Raw genomic sequence first — 14,424 nt, 5'->3', positions numbered from 1 at the left:
CATTTCTGGGCTCTCTATTCTGTTCCATTGATCTATGTGTCTGTTTTTGTGCCAGTACCATACTGTCTTGATGATGACAGCTTTGTAATAGAGCTGGAAGTCCGGAATTGTGATGCCTCCAGCTTTGCTTTTCTTTTTCAATATTCCTCTGGCTATTCGGGGTCTTTTCTGGTTCCATACAAATTTTAGGATTATTTGTTCCATTTCTTTGAAAAAATGGATTAAAAAAAGCCATTTAAAAAGTATGATACTGGCACAAAAACAGACACATAGATCAATGGAACAGATTAGAGAACCCAGAAATGGACCCACAACTTTATGGTCAACTAATCTTCAACAAAGCAGTAAAGAATATCCAATGGAAAAAGGACAGTCTCTTCAACAAATGGTGTTGGGAAAACTGGACTGAAACATGCACAAGAATTAAACTGGACCACTTTCTTACATGATACACAAAAATAAATTCAAAATGGATGAAAGACCTAAATCTGAGATGGGAAACTACCAAAATCCTAGAGGAGAACACAGGCAGAAACCTCTTTGACCGTGGCCATAGCCACTTCTTACTAGATGTGTCACCAGAAGCAAGGGAGATGAACCATTGGGACTTAAGCAAGATAAAAACCTTCTGCACAGCAAAGGAAACAATGGACAAAACTAAAAGACAGCCTATAGAATGGGAGACAATATTTGTAAACCATATATCTGATAAATGGTTAGTATCCAAAATCCATGAAGAACTTATCAAACTCAATGCCCTAAACACAAGCGATCCAGTTGAAATAGGTAGAAGACGTGAATAGATACTTTTCCAAAGAAGACATCCAAATGGCTAACAGAAATATGAAAAGATGTTCAACATCACTCATTATCAGGCAAATACAAATCAAAACCATGATGATATACCACCTCACACCTGTCAGAATGGCTAAAAATTAACAGTACAAGAAACAAAGGGTGTTGGCGAGGTGCAAAGAAAGGGGAACCCTCTTGCACTATTGGTGGGAATGCACACTGGTGCAGCCACTCTGGAAAACAGTATGGAGGTTCCTCAAAAAGTTAAAAATAGAGCAATTGCACTACTAGGTACAAAAGTACAGATTTGAAGGAGTACTTGCACTCCAATGTTTATAGCAGCGTTGTCAGCAATAGCCAACTATGGAGAGAGCCCAAATATCTATTGACAAATGAATGGATAAAGAAGATGTGATATATATATATATATATATATATATATATATATACACATACACACACACACACACATTGGAATACACACACACACACACACTTTGGAATATTACTCAGCCATCAAAAAAATGAAATCTTGCCATTTGCAACGATGTGGATGGAGCTAGAGTGTATAATGCTAAGTGAAATAAGTCAGTCAGAGAAAGACAAGTACTATATGATCTCACTCATATGTGGAATTTAAAAAAGAAACAGATGAACATTTGGGAAGGGGGAAAAGAAAAAAAAGAGAAGGAAACAAGCCTTAAGAGACTCTTAATGAGGGGCGCCTAGGTGGCTCAGTCGTTAAGCGTCTGCCTTCGGCTCAGGTCATGATCTCAGGGTCCTGGGATCGAGCCCCGCATCGGGCTCCCTGCTCCGCGGGAAGCCTGCTTCTCCCTCTCCCACTCCCCCTGCTTGTGTTCCCTCTCTCACTGCCTCTCTCTGTCAAATAAATAAATAAAATCTTTAAAAAAAAAAAAGAGACTCTTAATGATAGAGAACAAACTGAGGGTTGATAGAGGAAGGAGGGTAGGGGATGGGCTAGGTGGGTGATGGGTATTAAGGAGAGCATTTGTTGTGATGAGCACTGGGTATTGTAGGTAAGTGATGAATCACTGAATTCTCCATAAACCTGTATCTCATTTTATGTTCAATAAAATTTAAATTAAAAAAATGGAATGGTTTGAAATCAATTCTGTTGCATGGAAGGCAAAAGGAGCACAGCATACTAGGAACATACTTTGCAAATGCTTTCTTTTACCAAAACCCATGTGTGGAGGGAGGAGTGTGGGGAAGATAATGAACTCTTAGCTGAACTCATCTTTCTCTCACTACTTGTAAGACAGAAATTTTTTTTTTAATGCAAATGAGAGCAATATTTTTGCTGGTAACAGCAGGAGGTCATATTGGATCAGATGATTTATAGAACTGTTAGTAACCCTGCGTGATTAGGATTGGCCCTACCTTTTTCTTTCTGCCTTTTTGTGCTATGCTTTCTCCATTTATTCCTTCTTAAAAACTCTGTTCATGGAAAGTGGACTAATGTACCTGACAGCAGGAAAATCAGATAACTTATATCAAGAAAAAACAGGATATCTCCCTTTTTAATTAATGAGATTTATTAGATTTGAAGCTAGATAAACAACTCCTATTGGAGTTTCGATGTAGTTCTCTCATTACCAGTTTAATTTATTGAATCCCTCTACTGTACTCTCCTGGTTAATTTTGATATACTCTCCAACAATCCTAAAACCCACTGTTGATACTGTTTTTGTTTTAAGAACTTTTGCAGTATTCAGCTTCTTTATATCCTGTGCAGAGATGGTCAGGTACAATAGAGAAATATGGCGTTATAAAATAGTCACAGTAAACAGTCAAGATCTTCTTTGTGAACCACAAAAATGCAGTAGAAAAGGTAAGGAAGAAGAACATTGCTGGAAATGTTATTTGTCCCAAATAATACCAACAGGAAAAAAGTTTCTTTTTAAATAACTGTTAAGAGTTCCTAATTTCGGGCGCCTGGGTGGCTCAGTTGGTTAAGCAACTGCCTTCGGCTCAGGTCATGATCCTGGAGTCCCGGGATCGAGTCCCGCATCGGGCTCCCTGCTTGGCAGGGAGTCTGCTTCTCCCTCTGACCCTGCCCCCTCTCATGTACTCTCTCGTTCTCACTCTCTCAAATGAATAAATAAATTTAAAAAAAAAAAGAGTTCCTAATTTCATTATATGGATAATAGTATGAGTCCTATCCCTGCTGTTAAAAATAGATTTTTTCTCCAAAATGACAAAAACAAATTAAATTTATATCTTAATTTTAATCCTGGTCTAGTTATAACATTTTTTTAAAAAGATTTTATTTATTTACTTCACAGAGAGAGAGACAGTGGGAGAGGGAACACAAGCAGGGGGAGTGGGAGAGGGAGAAGCAGGCCTCCTGCTGAGCAGGAGCCCGGGATGTGGGGCTCGATCCCACGACCCTGGGATCATGACCTGAGTCAAAGGCAGACGCTTAATGATTGAGCCACCCAGGCGCCCCTAGTTCTAACATTTTATTTAATACTTCCATATAGTGAGATCTATTATTGGCAATTGCATGATTAGTGCTAACTCAAAATGACATTGTATCCATTTGACTCCATTTTTAAAGGCACTATTATATAACACCTATGCAAATGTTTTCAAGATCAGCATTTGGTTAATTTTCCTACTTGTTGTTATAACCAAACCCTTTATTAGTTCTATCCTAAACTTTGACACTCAATGTATATGCAGCATTTAGTTTTCATTGAGTTAAAATATATCCCAGTTAGGAATTAAACTCTTTAATATAGTAGTTATGTAATATTTTTATTGTCTTAGTTACTAACACAGTCTAGAAACTCAGCAAAGATTCAACAAATGCTTAGTTTTGAGAACTGAAAATAGGAGAGCAGTTCCTCTACATTAGACAACAAAAGGAAGATTGTTTTGTAGTTAAGCTTTAGGACTAGACTTTGCATCCCCTTAAGAAATCTTTCTTTCAGTTTTCACAGTAACAAAGAAATCCTAGTGTTGGAATGACTCATGAGGTATATAGTCTAATTTCTCTAATTTGCAGCAAAACTACGAAGTGGTTGGCCAGTCTCTGGTGAGAAGGAATTTACTACTTCCTAGGGCAGATATGCCTTTTCAGACAGCTCTGACAAGTTTTATATTAAGCTGAAATTCATCTCATTGTGATTTCTATGAATAACAGAATCGTGCACTAAAGCCATCTTCTTGGAAACAGCTTTGGTGTTCCCATTTGGCTTCTCTTCTCTAGATTGTTTAATACTTCCTCATAACCCTTCATATGTTGGTTAGTATGTTTTTGGCTACAAGAAATAGCAAACTTTGATGACAATAACCTTCAACAGTATGTAAAGTTACTTCACATTACAATAAGAGTTAGCATAGATTCTAGTGTTGGTTGATTTAGCTATTCAAGGATGGTATCAAAGACTCAAGTTTTATTTTTCTCCCTTTTTGTTTTCTCCTGTCTTCCCTAATGGTGTCTTCATCATTAAGCTGGTAGGAAGATGGCTTCTTTTCACATATCAGAGAAGATAAGGATGAGAGATTATCTTTTCTTATACATGTCTTTTAAGAACAAGATACACTTTAGCAGCACTATAGTAAAATAGGAACAATACAGAGATTAGTATGGCCCCTATGCAAGGATGACATGCAAATTCGTGAATCATTCCATATATTTTTTTTAAAAGAACAAGAAACACATTTCCACACCCCTCAGCAGGTTTCATGTATCGTTAAAAAAAAAGAAAAAAATTGGGCCTGAAGCAATTTCTGGCAAGGGTGATGAGATTACCTTAATTGTCTTAAAAAAATGATCTGCTGTGAAATAGAATCAATCACATATCTACTGCACCTGGTTTTCATATGCTTTTTTGCTCTATTTTTTCCTTCAGCTTTATTGAGATATAAATGACATATACCATGGTATAAGTTTAAGGTGTACAACATGTTGATTTGATACACTTACATATTGCAAAATGGTTACACTATAGCAGCTAGCTAACGTCAAATAATTACCTCTGTCACGTGAAATAATTACCATTTTTTTATGGTGAGAATATTTAAGTTCTACTTTTTTTTATCCAGTTGATAACAAAGTATGGGATTTTAACTCCTACATATTGAAGGTCATTAATAAGTCACTATTTTTTGTTACCACCAAGCTGTATCTAATAGGAAAGTTTTCTGATAGCACTTTGATAAAAATCAAGGAAATAAATGAAAACTTCACCTTTTCGATAAATAAAGGGGTTAAGTAAAAAACGGGAGGGGGAAGAGTTTCTTATGGAAACAAATGTTGATTCATTTGTATATAATCTACACATATTCTTAGAGTATATCTTTGTATTTTGTGTACTTTGTAAATTATTTTAGATTTACATTAATTGTAGCACTTGAAAACTCCCACACACTCAAAAACAACCATTTCATGTGTTGAAATATGTCATGAGCTTATCTAAAAGTATTGTTGATTGTTCTCAAGCAAAAATTGTATTTTTGTTTGGTAACAAATTTTTGTTCTTTTCATGCTAAGAATGACCTGAGGCTTTTTAATAGTTCTTTTCCACCATGCTCATATTGGGTAGTAATTTAATACATAAAGGGTAAATACGTTAGATGAAACTCACCATATTCTATAGAATCAGATCACTAATCTATTTCTTCTTTAGAAAGATTAAAAAATAAACAGCTAAAAATTTCTGAGACATATTGTCCGTTTTGGAAAATGTCAGGCCCCAGTTTGTATTCAAAAGGAGTAATTTCAGGAGATTTCTCTGATGCAGTCCTTCTAAAATTTTGTCAGGGTGACAATACCTTGTTTATCCCCTGATTAATGTATTACTTTTAAAGAACAGCTGAAGAGATCTGATGTGTCAGTTCATTTAAATGCTGCCATTTTGCTTTTGTTCAGGAGCACAACAAATCACCCTCACACCACGATGAATAAGATCTTGCCATTTGCTGCTGTAAATGTCTGATTAATCTTCATGCCTTAGGCAGACAAAGGGGGATGAGGAAGAAGGAAGGAGGAGGAATTCCTTTAAATCCATATTTCCCAGAACTCTCCTGACAGACTGTGCAACTTCTGATTTATGTGATATGGTAAGCGACCTAGAGGATGGCTCACATCGTTTGCAGCTTAACTTCTTTGAAAACTAAAACACAGACCCATGAATTGTCAGCAAGTCACACGGATGGCCTTGACTTTTCGGTAGAATAATCAATTGTCTGTGTGACAAAAAATACATATATATAAAATTTCTTATATTGGCATTATTTCACTTTATATATGTGGTTGGATTTAGTATATGCTACCCTGGCCTTGAAGAATTTACTTCTTTGGACTCTCTAACCTTGGTCAGTGTCACCACCATCTATCTGTTCAGTTGTTTATGTTAAGGAACATGGAGTCTTTCTTGAGTCTTTCTGTTACTCACATCTTCACTGTATTTCTCAGGTCTTTCCCAAATCCTTGCACTCTACCCTGTTGCCATAGCCTCTGCTCTGCTTTAGTTTTTATCAGCTTTAGTGTAAGTAATTTCGGTAACTTTTTTACAAGATGTTCTCCACTCCCTTTTCCCCTCAATAACCTATTCTTTACACTGTGGCAACATGGCAACATGTTCAAAGATAAACTTCATTATTTCATTAGCTTATTTGTTGAACATCTCCCAATCTCCACACTTGCCTCCCAGAATTTCTTGTAAGGGTAAGTACAAATAACATCCATGCCGTGTCCCTCCAAATATGGCTTCAGGCTACCGTTCTGACCTCAGTTTCCTACATGGGCTGCTCCCCCTTTCTAAGCCTAGAAAATACACTGGATGAGAGACTCAACATACAAGGCTCCTCCTACATGTTACTTTCCCTTCTGTACATTTAGACGTAGTGAACACTCTCATCCTCTCTTCCCATAGCATTTTATATATTTCTATTAGAGATTTTTATTTCTCTGTAGTTATTTTAGGATATTGCATCTTTTTCTCTGTATAAGACAGATTGTGCTTTATTCCAGCATCTCATAGCTAACTACTACTAATCTAACAAAGAAATCTGGTACCATCAAAATGAAAACAACAGGGGCGTCTGGGTGGCTCAGTCGGTTAAGCGTCTGCCTTCAGCTCAGGTCATGATTCCACGGTTCTGGGATCAAGCCCCACACCAGGCTCCCTGCTCAGCGGGAAGTCTGCTTTTCCTTCTCCCTCTGCCCTTCCACCCCACTCATGCGTGCACTCTCTCTCTCTCTCTCTCAAATCAATCAATCTTTAAAGAAAATGAAAGTAACAAAAGCTGCTTAAATTTTTTTTTTTTAAAGATTTTATTTATTTATTTATTTGAGACAGAGAGAGAGACAGAGAGCATGAGAGGGAGGAGGGTCAGAGGGAGAAGCAGACTCCCCGCCGAGCAGGGAGCCCGATGCGGGACTCGATCCCGGGACTCCAGGATCATGACCTGAGCCGAAGGCAGTCGCGTAACCAACTGAGCCACCCAGGCGCCCTAAATTTTTTTTTTTTTAATTCCCCAGAAGGACATATATGTAGTTTTAGGCCTTCCAGTAAATTCTTCAGTGATTTTTATGGGCACCCTTCCCTTAAGTAGTATCACTGGTTGAGAACTACTGAAAGATCCATATTTATAACTTAAGTCCTTAGCACAGTTCCCAGTAAAGAGTAAGCACTCAAGAAACTTGTTAAATGGCTGACTCAAAGTATACTTTCTAATTTAGGTGTTTCTTATAGGTCTGGCTTATTTATCATTATTATAGCTCTTTACTTTCTAAGCATGCTCCTTTGAACCCTCTTACAGAAATCCTTGATCATTGGAGGATTATGTAATCCAGAAACATCACCTTCCATTCCTCTTCATCACTGTCATCTACTGACCTGCTGGCATTTACCTATTAAGCAGAATTTTAACACCAGACATCTCTTCCTTTAACCCAAATCTTGTCTACATCCTACATTAATTCAGTAATTATTTAGCTACTTCCTGCTGAGCTTGGGAGTTCCTACCTTTGTATTTTCTTGAGTTATTTATCAGCTCCTTATCATTAATCTTTTCATTCATTTATTTCTTCAGAATATAAAAATGCTCTTTGTTTTCACATCTTCAAAAATACTCTAATGTCTCCAGCCTTGTACTCGCAGCAAGCATCTTTCTCCTTCAATTACGTCTCTTGAATGAGTTGTATGCATTTTCACATATTCTTCTTCCTCTATTATTTCTCAAATGACTGCCATCTAACCTCAATCTTTATGACCTCAATTATATCATTTCAAAAATGATCTCTCTTTTGCTAAATTTAGTGGAAAATTTTATGTTCTTCTGTTTCTTACTCTACCATATGACAATATCACTCATTGAAATTTTTTGGGATGCTTTTTGGCTGTCTCATTCTTTTTCTCTATTCCCGTATCTATTTAGGCTCCTCCTCCTTTACCTATTCCTTAAATATTGGTGTTTTCCAACATTCTTTCTGTCCCTGGTCTCTTCTTTTACTGTCATTCTCACACCATGTGAACTTAGCCAGCGCCACAGTCATATTTGTGGGTTGTAATTTGTGATCAGTGAGCCCTTGATGGTCCATGCAATCAGTGTCTTTAAGGGACTTCATGCATTGCCTTTTGGAAGGGTTTGTGAATCCTTAGAACTTTCATTCAAAGTAAATTGTGGTGTATACATATAATGAAATATTCATATTGAAAGGGGAATGAAGTACTGATACATGCTATAACTCGAATGAACCTTGAAAACATGCTAAGTTAAAGAAGCCAGAGTCAAAAATTTATATATTGTATGATTCCACTTGTATGAAGTATCCCAAATAGGTAAATCTATAGAGACAGAAAGAGGAAAGCGGTTGTCAGGGCTGGGGAGAGGGGAAATTGGTAATGATTACTTAATGGGAAAAGGATGTTTTCAGGTGATGATGATAAGGTTTTAAATTAGAGAGTGGTGATGGCACAACATAGTGAATGTACTATATACCACTGAATTGTAAAATGGTTATTTGTATGTTGTGCGAATTTTACTTTAAATATAAAAAATTAACGGGCTTATTTCTTAACCCTCACCAAAAGAAAGGTCCAAAGAGGGAGCGCCTGGGTAGCCTAGTCAGTTAAGGCTCTGTCTTTGGCTTAGGTCATGATCCCGGGGTCCTGAGATTGAGTCCTGCATCAGGCTCCTTGCTCAGTGGGGAGAGAGCAGGGAGCCTGCTTCTCCCTCTCCTCCTGCCTCTTCCCTCTTCTTTTGCTCTCTCTCTCAAATAAATAAATAAAATCTTTAAAAAAAGAAAGGTCCAAGGATTTTATAGTATCGGATTTTTTCCAGTTTTATTAAGATATAGCTGACATATAACATTGTATTAATTTAAGGTACTTAATACAGTGATATATGTATATATTACAAAAGGATTACCACAGTAAGTTTAGTTAACATCTATCACCTCACAAAGTTATAATTTTTTTCCCTTGGGATGAAAACTTCTAAGACATACTCTCTTAGCAACTTTGAAATATGCAATACAGTGTTGTTAACTGTAGTCACCATACTATACATTACCTCCCCAGAACTTATTTATCTTAAAACTGGAAGTTTGTACCTTTTGTTTGCATTTATCCCATATCACCCACCACCTAACCCTCATGTCCAGCAACCAGCAATCTGTTCTTTGTATCTATGAGATTGGTTTTCTTTTTTAGATTCCACATATAAGTGAGATAATAAAGTATTTGTCTTCCTCTGTCAGACTTATTTCACTTAGCATAATGCCTTCAAGTCCATCCTTATTGTTGCAAATGGCAGGATTTCCTTCATTTTTATGACCAAGTAATATTCTACGTGTACATATACCACATTTTCTCTGTACATTCATTTCTCAGTGGACACTTACGTTATTTCCATGTCTTAGCTATTATAAATAATGCTGCAGTGAATATGGGGGTGTAGGTATCTTTTTGAGATAATGATTTGATTTCCTTCAGATAGATACTCAGAAATGGAATTTTTGGATCACATGGTAGTTCTATTTTTAATTTTTTGAGAACCTTCCATACTGTTTTTCATAGTGGCTGGACAACTTTACATTCTCACCAGCAGTGCACAAGAGTTCCTTTTCTTCACATCCTTGCCAACACTTCTTATCTCTTATCTTTTTGATAATTGCCATTCTAATAGGTGTGAGGTGATGTAACCATATCTCATTATGGTTTTGATTTGCATTTTCTGATGATTAGTGATGTTGAGCACCTTTTTGCATACTTGTGGGACATTTGTATAGTCCTAAGTCTTCTTTGGAAAATGCCTTTTCTGTTCTTCTGCCCATATTTAATCAGACTGTTTGATTTTTTGCTTTAAGTTGTATGAGTTCTTTATATAATTTGGATGTTAACCTCTTAAGAGATATATGATTTGCAAATATTTTTTCCTCATTAGGTATGTTGTCTTTTAATTTTGTTAATCATTTCCTTTGCCATTCAGAAGCCTTTCAGTTTGATGTAGTCCCACCATTTATTTTTGCTTTTGGTATTAAAGCAAAAAAATCATTGCCAAGGCCTATATCAGTGTTTCTTCTAGGGATATCATGGTTTCAGGTCTTACATTCAAGTCTTTAATCCATTCTGGGTTGATTTTTGTGTATGATGTAATATAGTAGTACAGTTTCATTTTTTTTTATGTGGCCATCCATTTTTCTCAGCATCACTTATTAAAGAGACCAACCTTTCCTCATTGTGTATTCTTGGTTCTTGTGTCATAAATTAATTGACCATATATGTGTGGGTTTATTTCTGGATTCTCTATTCTATTCCATTGATATAGGTGTCTGTCTTTATGCCAATGTCATACTGTTTTGATTACTATAACTTGGTAATGTAGTTTGAAATCAGAAAGTTTGACATCTCTAGCTTAATTTTTTCTCAAGTTTGTTTAGTTATTCAAAGTCTTTTGCGGTTCCATACAAATTTTAGGATTGTTTTTTCTCTATAAAAAATGCTGATGGAATTGCATTGAATCTATAAATTGCTTTGGGTAGTATTGACATTTTAACAATATTCATTCTTCCAATCCATGAGCTTGGAGTATCTTTTCATTTATTTGTGTCTTCTTCAATTTCTTTCATTAATGTCTTACTGTCTTTAGTATATGGATCTTTCACCTCATTGATTAAATATATTCCTCAGTATTTTATTCTGTTTGATGAAATTGTAAATGAGATTGTTCTCTTAATTTCTTTTTCAGATAGTTTGGTGTTAGTAGATATAAATGCAACTGATTTTTGTATATTGATTTTGTATCCTACAACTTTACTGAATTTATTAGTTCTAATAGTTTTTTGATGGGTCTTAAGGTTTTTCTGTATATAGTATCATGGCATCTGCAAATAGAGTTTTACTTTTTTTCTTCTAATTTAGAGGCTTTTCTTTCTTCTTCTTGACTAACTGCTCTGGCTAGGACTTCCTGTACTATGTCAAATAAAAGTGGTGAGAGTGGGCAGCCTTGTCTTATTTCTGATATTTAAAGAAAAGGTTTCAGCATTTTTCACCATGTTAGCTGTGGGCTTATCATATATGGCCTTTGTTATATTGATGTTCATTCTATTTTCTCTATACCCAGCTTGTTGAGAGTTTTTTCATGAATCGGTGTTGAATTTTGCCAAATGCTTTTTCTGCATCTGTTGAGATGAACGTAGGATTTTTATCCATTTTGTTTGTGTGGTATGACACATTGATTTGTGGATGTTGAACCTAGAACATGTTCCACTTGATCATAGTGTATGATCCTTTTAATGTATTGTTCAATTTGGTTTGCTAATATTTTGTTGAGGATTTCTGCATCTGTAGTTCATCAGGGATGTTGGCCTGTAATTTTCTTTTCTTGTGGCATCCTTCTCTCATTTTGATATCGGGGTAATGCTGGCTTTGTAAATGAGCTTTCATGTGTTCCCTTCCTCTCTGTCTTTTGGAAGAGTTTGAGAAAATTAGTATTAATTCTTTTTTGAACGTTTGGTAGAATTTACCAATGAAGCCATTTTCTTCTGGACTTTTGTTTGTTGGGAGATTTCTGATTCTTGGTTAAATCTCCTTACTAGTACTTGGTCTATTCAGATTTTCTATCTCTTTATGATTCAATCTTGGTAGATTGTATGCTTCTAGGAATTTCTTTATTTTATGTTGTCCAATTTGTTATTGTATAATAGTTCGTAGTAGTTTCTCATGATTCTTTGTATTTCTGTGCTATCAGTTGTAATATCTCCTCTTTCATTTCTAATTTTACTTATTTGAATCCTCTTTTTTTTCTTGGTAAGTCTAGTTAAAGATTTATCTGTTTTATTTATCTTTGCAAAACACCAGCTCTTTGTTTCTTTGATCTTTTCTATTGTCTTTTTAGTTTTTATTTTATTTATTTCTACTCTGACCTTTGTTACTTTCTTCCTTTTACTAACTTTGGTGTTCATTTGTTCTTTCCTAGTTCCTTGAGGTGTGTAGTTAGGTTGTTAATTTTAGTTAATTCTTTTTTCTTAATGTTAGACTTTTATCACTTTGAACTTCCCTCTTTGGAGAGATTTTGCTGTATCATATACATTTTGATAGGCTGTATTTCCACTTTCATTTGTCTCAAGATATTTTTTTATTTTTCTTTTGAGTTCTTCTTTGACCCATTGGTTGTTCAGTAGCATGTTGTTTAATCTCCACACATTTGTGAATTTTCTGGTCTTCTATTTATAATTGATTTCTAGTTTCATGACGTTGTTGGTGAAGGGCCTTGATAAGGTTCCACTCAAATTTATTTAGACGTGTTTTGTGACCTAACATATCATCTGTTCTAGAGAATGTTCCATATGTACTTGAGAAGAATGTGTTTTCTGCTGATTTTGGGTGGTATGTTCTATAAATATCTGTTAATAGATATTTATATACAGATATTTGATTGTATATAGATGATATAGATCATTATATACAATGATCTATCTATTGCTAAAAGTGGGTATTGAAGTCCCGTATTGTTGTATTTCTGTCTATTTCTCCCTTCAGGTCTGTTTTTTGTTTTTGTTTTTGCAAAACAGTCTATGAGTATCCTGCATCAGAATCATCTGGTGTGAGTTTGTTTAAAAAAAAAAAAGGCAAATTCCTAGCTAGCCCCCTAAGAGACCTATGGAATTATAGTCTCTGAGGCTAGGTTTTAAACATCTTAATTTTTAGTAACTATCCTAGATTATCAGCTTTATGCAAAAGGTATACATATCTCTGGGGCACATAAAGACTTTGCAAAGAAGTGTAGAGGCTCAAATAATTCTCAGAGAATCAATTTCCAAATTCCCAATTTTCACATGTGCTATTCCTAAAGCTAATATCCTTGAGAATGTACTTGGATTATTCTAGTTTTCTTTTCTCACATCCCTTCTTATACCAGGTCATCTAGTTCACAAATGAGGCCTTACCGACTGAATCTAACAATGGTACAGTGACTCCAATATGTAAATCCTCCAGGGTACCAAATACAGAGATAATTTAAAATATTGATGTTTATGTTGAGAAGGCAAATGCCACTAATGAATAGAAAATAAATCTTTCTGCAGGCACAGTGACTTCTAATTATATTCTTTCAACAAAATGAAAAGAGAACCAATTGAGTTGTCAGCTTATAAATCATTAAACATAATTTTTGATAATGGATTGCTGAAATTTTTGATATATAACTCAAAAGGAGTTTAAAGTGTCATGTTATATTGCTATTATGAAACTTTCCAATTCCATCTACTTATTTATGTGAACAGTGTTTCTCAGTAATTAATTAAAAAATAGGAATAGATTTATGTTAAAAGCTTTCTCATTCTGGTCAGAAATAATATTTACCCTTGGATACATTATCTAATTTGGGATGGAGTAACTTTCATCTCATTAAAACATAAATTTCCAATGAATTTAAAAAAATTTTAATCAAAGTTTAGTTGACATACCATATTATATTAGTTTCAAGTATAAAACAGTGATTTGACATCTATGTACGTTATGAAATGCTCAGCACATGTGTAGTTACCATCTGTTACCATACAAAGTTATTACAACATTACTAACTGTATTCCTTATGCTGTACTTTTCATCTCTATGACATTTATGTCAAAATTGGAAGCTTGTAACTCTTAATGCCCTTCACCTATTTCACCCATCTCCCTGTAATAGGCTACCAGTTTGTTCTCTGTATTTGTGAATGTTTTTGGGTTTTTTTTTTTTTTCCTATTTGCTTATTCATTTGTTTTGGTTTTTAGGTTACACATATAAGTGAAATCATATGGTATTTGTATTTCTCTGTGTGACTTATTTCACCTAGCATAATACCCTCTAGGTCTATCCATGTTGTTGCAAATGGCAAGATGTCATTCTTTTTTATGGCTGAATAATATTCCATTATACATACATACCACATCATCTTTATCCATTCATCTATTAACAGACACTTGAATTGCTTCTGTATCTTGGCTATTGTAAATAATGTTGCAATGAACATAGGGGAGCATATATTTTTTTGAATTAGTATTTCTGATACCTACTCTGAAGTGGAATTACTGGGTTTTATATTTCCATTTTTAAATTTTTGAGGAAGCCCCATACTTGAAATTCCTCTAGATCTGAGTTCCATGGA

The 14,424-nt window shown here is 35.0% G+C and overlaps 1 pseudogene; it reads left to right on the top strand.

The window, feature by feature from the left end:
- Nucleotides 1–4,362: 4,362 nt before the first annotated feature.
- On the top strand, nt 4,363–4,462 carry LOC118009069 (annotated as a pseudogene).
- The last annotated feature ends 9,962 nt before the right edge of the window (nt 4,463–14,424 follow it).

The sequence above is a fragment of the Mirounga leonina genome, unplaced genomic scaffold (genome assembly GCF_011800145.1).
Source record: "Mirounga leonina isolate KUSES-001 unplaced genomic scaffold, KU_Mleo_1.0 Mir_126, whole genome shotgun sequence".
Taxonomy (NCBI): domain Eukaryota; kingdom Metazoa; phylum Chordata; class Mammalia; order Carnivora; family Phocidae; genus Mirounga; species Mirounga leonina.
Note: the sequence above shows the minus strand (reverse complement) of the source record. Positions and strands in the feature narration are given on the sequence as shown.